A 12,187-nucleotide genomic window follows, 5' to 3' on the forward strand; every position below is an offset into this window, starting at 1 on the left:
GCGAGTAATAATGGTAACTCATGCACGAGAAATACGAGCGAGAATAATCGGCATCGCGACTTCAACGCTTATTTGCATCTAATAAGATGTGATGTACGATCTCTCTCTTTATCGCAGTTCTCGAGGCGAATTCTCCATCTCTATGGCTGCATGCAGTTTTACGAAATACGCGTAGACAACGTGGTGTGCGCGGTTCTTAGAAGAGACATTTCTGGAAGCGTGCAAATGTAATAAGGCTAAGAGCGACAATAACATTTATGGTCCTGCGACCCCATGAATGTATCGAGCCATGCGCAATCTTTCACGTGAATCACGCCGTTCAACGACAGTTATGTGCTCGTCGTAGCCGTATCAGTCGCTCGCCAAGAAGTCGCGGGGGTTACGATTGTTCCAGCTGGAAAAGCATAGCCGTTATCCAGTTACAGAAAATGACCCCGTATCCGTCTTCTCGATCGAATCACTCCACGGCGATTCATTCGTCACTCCGATTTAATGCGTGTCTTATTTCCGATTCCCCTCCTCTATCCATCCCTTAAATCGTCGCGCGTGCAGTCGCATGTAAACGCAAAAGTTGCGAAAGCAAATTCACTCCCCTTCGAAAGCAGAAAGATGACTCATGGGGGATATCTCTCCTTGCGATTGTGCACGTCTCAACGATCTTTACGATACGATAACAATCGAAGACAATAAAATCACGATGTCAAAGTTATACCCCGAATTCGTAAACCGTTTCGAGAATCACATCGTCGTAGGTTTTAATTATATAATTAATATTCACAAAAAATATATATATATATGTGTGTGTATTTTTTGCATGTACCTTACAATTAATAATCATATATCTAAGAACATCTCTCGGAAAAGTAGCACGACAGTGTTGGGAAGTTGCAGGATACTCTTTCTGACACGTCCTTCTTCTCCATCCCCCGAGAGAGATTTACTCAAGGCTGATAAAGAGCGGCACTATTTTTCTAAAGATTTTTAAATTACCGAGCGGTTTATAAATAGGGGATTATACTGAGAGAGACGGGGTTATATACACCATATTTCCTTCCCCGCGCATACAAAGCCCGCAAAACTTCCTGAAGATCCTTCGCCGCGAGCCATTAATCAATGACGAAGAGAGGTAAGGCCGAGTTACCAAGTTATTTGATTGACACCATAAAGATCGTTAATAGCAAGAGTGCCATCGTATCAACGCGAGCGGCGTACACATTTATCACACAATGTCGGTAACAGCAATTTACACAAACACAGGGATACGGTGCGCGGTGTATCCCTCATTCACGTAATTTAACGATGATTAAACTGCGCCTCATTACAAGAGGCAACAAAATGTAATTGAAATCGCTTGCTGGCCGACATCGATCGCTCTCTGTCAGCCTATTTGTACGCATAACACGGACGGGACTTTTCTTTCTCTCTCTTGTGGAATCATTTTTCCGTAAAATACATATCCAACAGCGCTGTTTGAGTATTAATTAAAATCCTCTGGCACACGAATGAAATATTTCGATTGCCTGCGCGTCACTTCATCGCATAATAATATCCGCGCGAAGGATATTAAATAATAAAATAAGTACAACGCGATTATGACTCGGGATTATTTTCGCGGTATAAAGACCTATTCCCCGGAGAGACCAGCTATTTCTCTCGTCTCTGAAATTGTCGGCTCACTTAGGTCCTGCCTTCCTCCGGCGCTATTAATCAATGAGGAATTCAGCAATTAACGCTCCGGTTTTATTAACGTTCCGCGGGAGCTTCGTCACGTATAGTGCGTTGTTTATGTGCGTGTTTGTATATACGAGTGATATCTATAGAATTATTATACTTTATGAAGTATCAGACTTGCATTCGGCTTACAAACATAATTCCATGACATAATTAAAAATAGATTTAAATAGAGGTTAATGTGTGGTTGATGACAAAAAAAATGTTCTCGTCTGGCCTTCTCAATGAAGAAAGAAAATATAAATAATTACAAAATTATAGAAGATATAAATAGCCAGGATATAATTATACAATTGAGATTCCACGGGGGAGAAATTTTGTATAAATGTTCAAAAAATATCGAACATAACAACGAGAATAGCGATAATGAAACACCATAGAGAGAAACATTTTCGATAAATCACTTCGATATTCCAGAGAGATCAATTGTAAATTACTAATAAATTCAATCCGTAATCGGCGCACACTCGTCGTCGCTAATCGAAGATCAATTCAATGAAAAATCCTTTATCCTGCATAGTAAAAAATGAAATGTTAATTTTAATATTTTTCACACGTCCAGAAAGTCCACTCTAAATTTTAAGTTAAAATAACTCATTCATCGTATGTTATTTATTGACACATTAAAAACGTTAAATAATTGACACAATACTTTATATTTATTTTTGTTGTGACTTTAAATGTAATGTAAAAATAACATACAAAATAATTAAAAATTACATGAAAAAATAGTTACAATAACTCGTAAGAAATGTTGAAGACAACATTGTTATTATGTGTTAATTAACACATAATGGTAATTATTTAAACTTAAATTATTTGTGATAGAAACATTTAGTAAATTTGATTATTTTGTATGTCAAAATTCAAGATTATTTGAAGATTTACTTTAACTTTTCTTAGAATGTTAAACTGACTTTGAGACATGTTGATTGTTTAAAATGATTATGTTAAAAATACTCAAAATAATATTCTATTTCTAAGAGACATATACAAAGTGTTAAGTTATGAAGTTAACATAAATGTAACACATGAAAACGTTACCAAAATAATAACATATAAGTTGTATGTAATTTTACATTGAAGTCCTAATCAAAACACAAGAAAATTTTAACACATGAACGTACAATTTTTTACTGTGTTAATTAATCGGAAAACGAAAAATCTAGCGCGTAAATGAACCATTTACAGAGGGCAATCGATAATTTCGTTCGTTGATAAGCTATGTACGTAGCGGTTCTTGGAAACGCGCGGAGTGAATGATCAACGCGTTTACGGCTTACATTGTCACGATTACAGGAGCGATTTCACGGCCGAAGTCGCTATAGTCGCAGATGGAGGAGACGCGATAAAAGTGCACAGCCATTCTCGGCATGATCGGGGATTTCATTCGAGGCGATGGTGCCTACTCCTAGTCGCCGATACCATTACTTCGCAATAAAAAGGACGTAAACGTGATGTTAGGACTTAGCACGAGTCTACAGCCGCACCCTCACTTACTTACGCTATCCTTTGCACAACCCCCGATAGTTCGTCGAACTCCATTCCTCTTTTATATCATCGCGGCGACGCCGATGTCGTCCTTTGTTGGCAGAACGAGCCAAGAAACCTACTAAAATCCCACGCCCTCGAGTCTTAATAACGTTACCGATCGTTCGGTGGTGATGCTCATCGCTCGACGAGATTACATGAGATAAGGAAAAACTTATAGCGGACAGCAGCGTAATTCCAACGGCGATATCTTGCTCGTTTAATGCAAATTATTGAGCTTTTAATCGCCAGCATGATGACTTCAACGTTTTTAGTCCACTCATACTGATAATGATATATATTTGTTGTTAAATTTATCACAAATTGTACAATAAAATATTCAATATTATTGTTGCTTTAAATATACAATTGTGGTAAAAAAAAAACATGGAATATTTTTCATAAATTGCAGAGAGAGTATTAAACTTTGATTTCAAATTATATATATAAATGTTAAATATTTGAAGTATTTGATAAAAAAGAGTAAATGTATAAATTTATATGAAATCATATAAATTGCTCTTTTATAAGCAATATTTATTTATCTGAGAAAAATATAGATTAATACGTGTATATTGGTCTTTTATATTTTATATAAATAATGTCATGAATGACATCTAAAGTACACAATTGTTGGTGCATAAAACCGTTTCATAAATATTTTAAAAATATAACATATTTATTATATTCTTTTTATTATTAGATTCTAATTATTGATAAAACAATAAAGCAATTAATTTACTATACTTTTTTTGATAAATATTCTGTAAACATTAAGTAATTCAGCTTACCACACATTTACCAAATACATCTCTTGCTTCTAGCCAAAACTGTATATCGCAAATCCGAAATGCTCCGGCAAGCATACTTACTCAACTCTAGTACGTACGAGTGGACTCGTATCTGAGTTCGAAGTAGTTACTGTGTTGACACTATTCGGCCGTGAAGATACGAGTAAATATAACGGAAATTGTACGCGACGAGATGTACCTTCTTGAATTATTTATACAACAAATACAAGATATCAAAAAGTATTTTTAAAAAATCAGGAATATATATTAGGTTGATTTATAAATAAATGTGTTTTGTTACAGATAATTGATGAATTGTTTCTGAAAAGCAATTATTTTGAGAAACCTGCGATATCTAATTGTTTTATCTGTTGTAAACAGTTAAGATATGCATTGTTTACAAATCAATACTATTACAAATTATTGTGTAAAAGTATCGGGAGAATTCAGCTCATGAAATAAATGATATAAAAGTGTATCTTTACCACATAATGCCATGAGAAATCAAACAAAGGAATAATACTATAGCAAAGAAAGCAAAAAGTTGAATGAAAAAGGCCGAAAAAGTTTATGATATATATATATATATATATATATATATATATTAACAAAAAAGGACACTAGTGATTGAATAACATAAAAATGGTTTGTGAAGTTTTGTTTTAGATAAGAACATAAGAGATATGTTATATAAAAAAAATGAGACTTTTCGACTTTAGTGAAGATACTTTAAATGGATTTGACGAAATAAAATCCACACTCATGACACGATAAATTTACATACGATATATAACGTTTTTTAAATATAGAAATTCAGTTTGTTAAATAAAACGAAATTTATTTCTGAATCAACCAAATATTATAAACTTTGAAATATATAATATTTTATATATTCTCTTTTGATTTTCGTAAAATAAATAATATTTTAAATAATTGCTTATTAAACTAAAATACCGAAAATTTAATTTACATTTAGTTAGCTGTATTATTATTGAATTTATTGTAAATAACAAAATACAAATTACGATAAAAACAATAATCTCAAAAATATAAATTTAAAAGTGCAAATGAAAAGATATAATATTTAACAAAAATATATAATATTTTATATATTCTCTTTTAATTTTTATAAAATGAATAATATTTTAAATAATTGCTTATTAAAATACCGAAAATTTAATTTATATTTATTAGCTATATTATTATTTAATTTTGTTGTAAATGACAAAATACAAATCATCGATAAAAAGCAATACTCTTTCGAAAATATAAATTTAGAAGTGCAAATGAAAAGATAATTTTGCAAACGTGAATGAATTTGTAAATCACAGTGAGTGATTTCGTCGAATAATATTAAAATAGCGAAACAGACACATGGAAAGAGTTTGACGACCTGAATAAAAGAAGGCTACATGCCTAGGGCGATAATAATTCATAAATCGTAGCGAGTTTCGAGTCGAGTTGAGCAATCGCAGTTCCTTTTTTTCCGAACGAATTTGCATATCCGGTTCTGCTGCCGGCTCGCGAAAATTTGCATGGCCGGCTGCGCAGCCAGGTAATGGAATTGGTATGGCAGTCTATAATCCGCATTGAGATCGACCGTCTGCTCAACCTGAAAATCAAGCGGTCTACCATCTACGATCGATACTGATAATAACGTACGCGCGGTATGACAATATGGTGAGACCGGAAGATTAGAAATTCCGTCGCGCATGTCATATTCGATCAAGCAAAAGCTACTAAAAATATACGGATGAACAGAGCTTTAGAATACTATCAATTCGGAATTTGAAATAAATATAACGTCGAAGAGCAATAAAGGGAAAAATCAATCTACATCTCCTGTTGTTAACGAAACTCTTCTCGTTACACAAACAATATCGAATTCGTTCGATACTTCATTATTCCAGAAATCTTTCGTTCTAAGTGCAAGAGAATCTCAGACAAAGAAGTCGATTGTGTAATCGGAAAGGATTGTCACATCGAGAATCTGAAAGCTAACGTTCAAATTTCTAGAAATTCCAAGCGAACGATACAAACAACGAGCAGATTAGAAATTCCGCTGTATCTATGTCCAATCATTTCCATGAAAGCGAAGCGCCGGTAGGGATAGTCGTTAATATTCATCTCCGGCTGCCGGCGCTCTTTAGATTCGTCCTGTCCCCAGGAATTGGAAAGGAATCGTAGCTCGATACGTCTCCGGTAAGAAGACAGCCCGTGCCCTTTTTTTTTTCTTTTTCCTCTTTTTTTCCCGTGCTCCTCGAGAACCTGTCCTCGTCCTTTTCCTGCAAGGAATCGGCACCCCATTGGTAGGATATACGTTTCGCATTATCGATGCGAAGCGAGTTCGCAGCCGCGCACTTCTCGAAGGTATCCCGGAATAGTAAGAAGTAAGCACCCGGGCGTGCGCGCGAATGTCGAAGTCCCTACGAAGCGAGAAAAGGATCGCGGAGAAGTGGCAGAAGAATGCGAAGCGAAACTCGAGCGTCGGAGGAAGGAAAAGCACATCGGGAGGAAAAGAGACGCACGAGGGAAAAAGGAAAGAGGGAGAGCCCGTGAAGAGATTCACTTCGATTAGTAAGTTGGCGGTGTAAGTTCCATCTCCATCCACCCGGATAGATTTCGCTTCTTGGACATTCGCGAGAAATTTTTCCCTATCCCGATATCGTTTCGTACACGCCCTGCAAATTGTGAGATGCTCGAGAAGTTTAGCGAATTTAACGAGGGAGATATCTTATTTTTTATTCTACACGCTTCCTTTTTTATGTTGAAATGTCGTACTAGACTTTGTGATATTGATATTGAGAGATAACGATAAGGAGGAATAAGATCGCGTTAAGATATCTATTAAGAATATACTTCTATGAAACTTGAGACTTTGCAAATTACCGTCATAAAATGAGAGGAACCATGTAACTGTCACAGAGAGGCATGAAAATGTAGCCTTGTCATTATACCTCGGCGAAACGTTCGCTAATGCGAAACGCTTCGATGAGCACCATAGTTGTTCAATTTGTCAGCTCTCACGGAAACGAAGGAAAACAGACGAGGTGAGATCCCTTGCTCATTATTTCGACGAAAGTTTAGTGTACGCCGACACTCCCTTAGATTTTCTGTTCATTTGCACAAATATAACTCGGAAAACAAATTCCATTCATCCTAAGCTGAATGATGAATTTATAATTATAAAAAGCACACAATAAGTTTATATCAGAATTATTTCATATGTGTTACAAAGATAAATTTCTATTAATTTTTAATTTTTCGTGTTGAAGATTGTTTTCTTCCTATATTTTTGTTCCATTTTTTTATAGATTTTTAAATAATTTTAATAATTTTTTATATTGAAAAGTAAAAATAACAAATTTTTTAGATAAAGTTTCTCTGGATATTTCAAATAAATTTCAAAAAAAACAATATTAGCAGCATTATGAAAATTTCCTCCACAAACTAGTGGAACATTGAATGTTCTACAATGTCCACACACGCGTTACATAATGATCAAGTCAATATTAATGTATAAATATTGAATATTTAATTATAAATTGTAATCGTTTTAATGATGAATCCATTAACGCTTATCAATTATGTACCATATGTTAATATACATCACGATCCGTGATTATTTATACAAATTGAAATAACGCCGATGAATAATGTTGCATTTACCGACAAACAAAATATGATCATACTAATTATATTTTTTTCTCGCAGCAACACTTACTCTAATTCTCCTTGTAATATAGATTAGTTTCTTTGCATAAGAACACAATTATTTTTTCGATCTCGGTGAAACGTTGCGGAGATGTATTTCGAAATTACTTTCTTGGATACGAGTGCTAGTCATTGTATCGATTTCGTGTTTCAATCAGTGGGATTTTTTCCCCCTGGCATAAATGTTTCATTTGCATGCAAATAATGTCTGCGGCGTTCATGCAGTTCTGGATCTTTTGTCTTGCTTTACCATCGGTTCAGGTGCAAATTCGCGATAGTCTAATTCCATCGTCTACAAATTGCGCTGAGCCGGGTACGGAAGCATATGATATTCGTATATACAAATTATTCCAATTTACGGCGCTTCTTCTCTTCATCTACGAGTTCTTTGACCAATTTAGAATTGATTTTTCTCCAATAAAAATCCAATTATATGTAAAAGAGATACAATTGTACATTATTCTCTTTCAAAACTTTCTTCAATATTTAAAGTATTTTGATATTTTCACCAAATAATATATATGACATGTTTCTTATATATATATATCTTATGTAATGGAGGGAGAGGAATTAATCTGTAAACAATTCGACGAATGAATTTCAATATCGCTGTCGACACAAGAAAGAACTGTTCGAATTTGATCGAATTTGATGCGAAAGATCTGATAAACCGCGTGAAGATGAAATCTGCATGTTCTGACAATCAGAACGAAACGATTTCAAGTATCCCACGAATTGGCAATTTGATTGAACGTGGAAATGAGTTATCAGAAATGGAAATCAAATTTCGAAACAGGAAACGGTGGATACAGTACAAAATCGACTAGCAAGTTCGTCGCGAATGCGATGCAATATATCTCGCTTTATCCGCTGGCATGATCATACTTCGCGACAGTTGCATGCTGCGAGCACTAACTAGATCATACATATTCGTGACGAAGTGCTTCATTTATTCGCTTTCATTATCCCTTTATTCCGTCAGAAATCTTTCATCATTCTCTCTTTCGTTACGTTTTATATGAAAGGATTCATATGGATATATCTTTATTACGGTATACTCTATTAAGACTATGAAAAATGAATATATGTATTATCCGTCTCATGACATAAATTCAGGTAGCGTAAAAATTCATGGAAGGGAGTTAATTAATAATGTATGCCGAATAAAACAGACGAGAAAACTGTACTTGGAGATATTATAATATAAATTGCTGTATTTCGTTATAAGAAAACTTATTCGATGGAGAATGATTAATATGAAAATGGCGCGTGATTATCCAAGTCAATAGTGAAGAAAAAAAATATCCAATATAGCTTCATTTCGCTTCATTCGACGGCCGAAAGTTACACACGTATCGGAAAAAAAAACAACTTGTGTTCGACAAAAAAAATCAATTACGCTTAGCCATCAACAGTTATGAAGGGAGTTGTCGACGAATGACGGATGGATGAAGGACAAGCGCTAAACGTGCGTTAAATCCAGTTTATATCACGTTCCTGCGCCTGGTAACAATCTCTTTCCTACTTGCTTGTGCACTTTGATTCAATGTGTTTGCAGAAGGGATCCTCAGCGACGTATAACGTTGTAATGTGTTATACGTGGCGTCGAATGCGTTATGACAGAGGGATGCGAGGCGCGTCCGAATCCTCTCTTTAGTCGCATTCGAGAGGAGGAGAACGGCGTTAACGGCGTTGCGGCACTCGAGGTGAAATTTCAGGCTTTCGAAAGCCGACATTTCCGACTCGATGCGACCCGACAAATAATTGGCCATCCGCCAAACACCGACTCTACACGTGCTAAACGTCATCGCTAGGCGAACTCGCTCGGAGAACGCGACGACGAATTTCGCCTCGTGATTTCCGTCGCGCCGCGGTGTGTCACAGCAGACATGTGACGATGAACACGTAATTCACGCGATGACACGCCGAAAGCAATAGTCGATGTACGTACAATATATACATACTATGTGCAGCCAACGGTGGCTTGTGTTCAGCTACACTTCATTTTTATTAGGAGACTTGTGTCAACGACCGATTCTTTTTTATCATCGAACGATGACTTGGTTGCGACATATCATAATAATTCCGAAAAAAATGATTAATTTATGAGAAAAAATTATTTGTAGCGAAATTGTGACAAATAATGTATCTAAGATATCCTAATTATTATTTCTTCTTTGTGTTTCTGTGAGTGAAATTTTATTTCTAACAATCAAAATATCCTCTTTACTATTATTTTTCGTATATTTTAAGCTCTTCTCGCGTATGCAAATTTTCAAATCAATAATGAAATTACAAGAATATTAATAAAGTAAGGAATAATAAAACAATTAAGTCCACTAATCGATACAGAGACATTTACCATGCAACTGCAATATTAATTTTGCAGATTACCTAATTCGCTATTATAATGCCGTAATAGTTAAATGGGGCAATGGTCTGCGGTTTAATTGGGTAACGGGTTAAGCACACACAGGTGCTATTTACCACGAGCTAAGTGAACCGTAACGAAGGTAGCCCATCGAATGAAGTACTTCGGAGGTCGATTGATGAGGGAGGAGGAAACGTGTCGTTAACAAAGTAATTTTTCAAACGAGCAAGCATTATTTTCCCGAGTTAAACCGATAAATGAGTTTATTGAACACGTCGGCAAAATAAATTCGATATATAATTCGATATACAATCGCCCTATATTCGTTATATATATATATATATATATATATATATATATATATATATATGTGTATACATATACATACACGTATATGTGTATGCTTTAGATGAAGAGGTGGAAATTATATCGCACATATCCGGCATCACAAATTAGAGATAACTTTCAAGCGTGACGCGCATGAGATATCGTTATTCTCGTAATTAAAAGTGCAAAGCTCCCCTCCTAGTTTGCGTCTGCTCGATAACTCTTCTAATTATTCCGAGAAGCGAATTTTGTGTAATTTATACAAGCATGCTATATCCGAACGTTGCTCTCTCTTCGGTCAATTTAGTAATGGTCAATATTTCACGCGCTTTGGTTGACGTGTGAAATTCTTCTGTTCCTTCTGAAACTCATAAAAACTCTATTTGCAAACGGGAAAGACAATGACATTGTCTTGTATCTCAGAACATAGAAAGGTAATATCCGTTCAATCTATAATGCTGATGCGAGGAAAACTTACGCTTCTCCTGAGTATACCTTCTTAAAAATTGATGCTTTTATCACGGAACATGACGGAATCGATAAAGTCGGTGGAAACTTCTATATTCCGCTTCGAAATAACGTTAACCCATTTTAATGTCAACAAAGTTGTGACACATCTCTCCGAGAGATATCTTTCTCTATTTTTCGTGAGAAAGAAGAGAAATTAAATAAGAGAAACCGAGCGCGCGTTTTAGAAACCTCTGTGCTAACTAAATCTCTCTTTGTTTTCTCTTCTTGTCTTATTCTGAAAACAGCAGAATCCTCAATTTCATCTATATTATGCGGTAATATTTGTTTTATAAAGCATACAATGTCATAAATGACTTGACATATATGCGGCAAATTAGTAATTATTTAAAAATTCAAAAAAATTATTTAAATTATTCAAATTAATTTCGATTTTGTATATATTTCTATTAATGCTTCAAATTCCAAAGTCTGAAGAAACTAGTTACGATGCACGAAGAATCACACGAAAAAGAATCTTATATACTATCAGCCGAAATTAACGAACATATAATACACTATAAAAACAAATTCTTTTTACGAATTTTCTGACTACATTCTTGATTATACTATTTTTATTGAAGAAAGCACTGTTTCGATTAATTAAAAAACGCATTCATGAATTCATCACAAACTGTGCAATAAATAAACAAAAAAATATAAATAAAATTAAAGAAAAACATGCAAAAAAATAAATAAACCTGCAATTTTTGTCTATTTTATAAAATAAAACATTCTACAATTTTAATTTTCTTCTTTAATTTAATTCTCATATAAATATAGGTTAAATATATAGAGAAAAAGATATGATATTTAAAAAACGTTTGCCAATACATGTCTTATAAGACAAATAATGCGAAGATGCGAAACGACATATAATCGGATTAAGAAGCGATAGTGCAGATTGCAATGTCTCTTGCAGTAACATGAAAAAGGTTGAGATCAAGTGGGATCTTATGAGAGTAGTTCTCTTGTTCAACGAAATATAATAAATAGCATGTTGTGACCAATTCTGGCAGACCTCCAGACTGTTGCCGACATGAATCGTCGTTGGAAGTTATAAAAGGGATATGTGCTCAGGGATGTAATATTCGAAGATGTAATCGAAAATATAATGTACGAGATAAAACGGAGTAAATTTTCGTATTAAGGCGAAGAAGAATTTGAATAAACCAGCTACGGAATTTTTCAAGAAAAGATAGAATCGATTATAATG

General features: G+C 34.5%; 2 protein-coding genes across 2 annotated transcripts in view; one reads left to right on the forward strand and one right to left on the reverse strand.

Moving 5' to 3' along the window:
• The window catches only part of LOC112639233, a 223,869-nt gene that overhangs the window by 111,008 nt on the left and 100,674 nt on the right, over window positions 1-12,187 (reverse strand). The window lies entirely within an intron of this gene.
• The window catches only part of LOC105247888, a 95,619-nt gene that overhangs the window by 80,341 nt on the left and 3,091 nt on the right, over window positions 1-12,187 (forward strand). The gene's annotated exons all lie outside the window — the stretch shown is intronic.

The sequence above is a fragment of the Camponotus floridanus genome, unplaced genomic scaffold (genome assembly GCF_003227725.1).
Source record: "Camponotus floridanus strain SB8 unplaced genomic scaffold, Cflo_v7.5 scaffold52, whole genome shotgun sequence".
Classification (NCBI taxonomy): Eukaryota; Metazoa; Arthropoda; class Insecta; order Hymenoptera; family Formicidae; genus Camponotus; species Camponotus floridanus.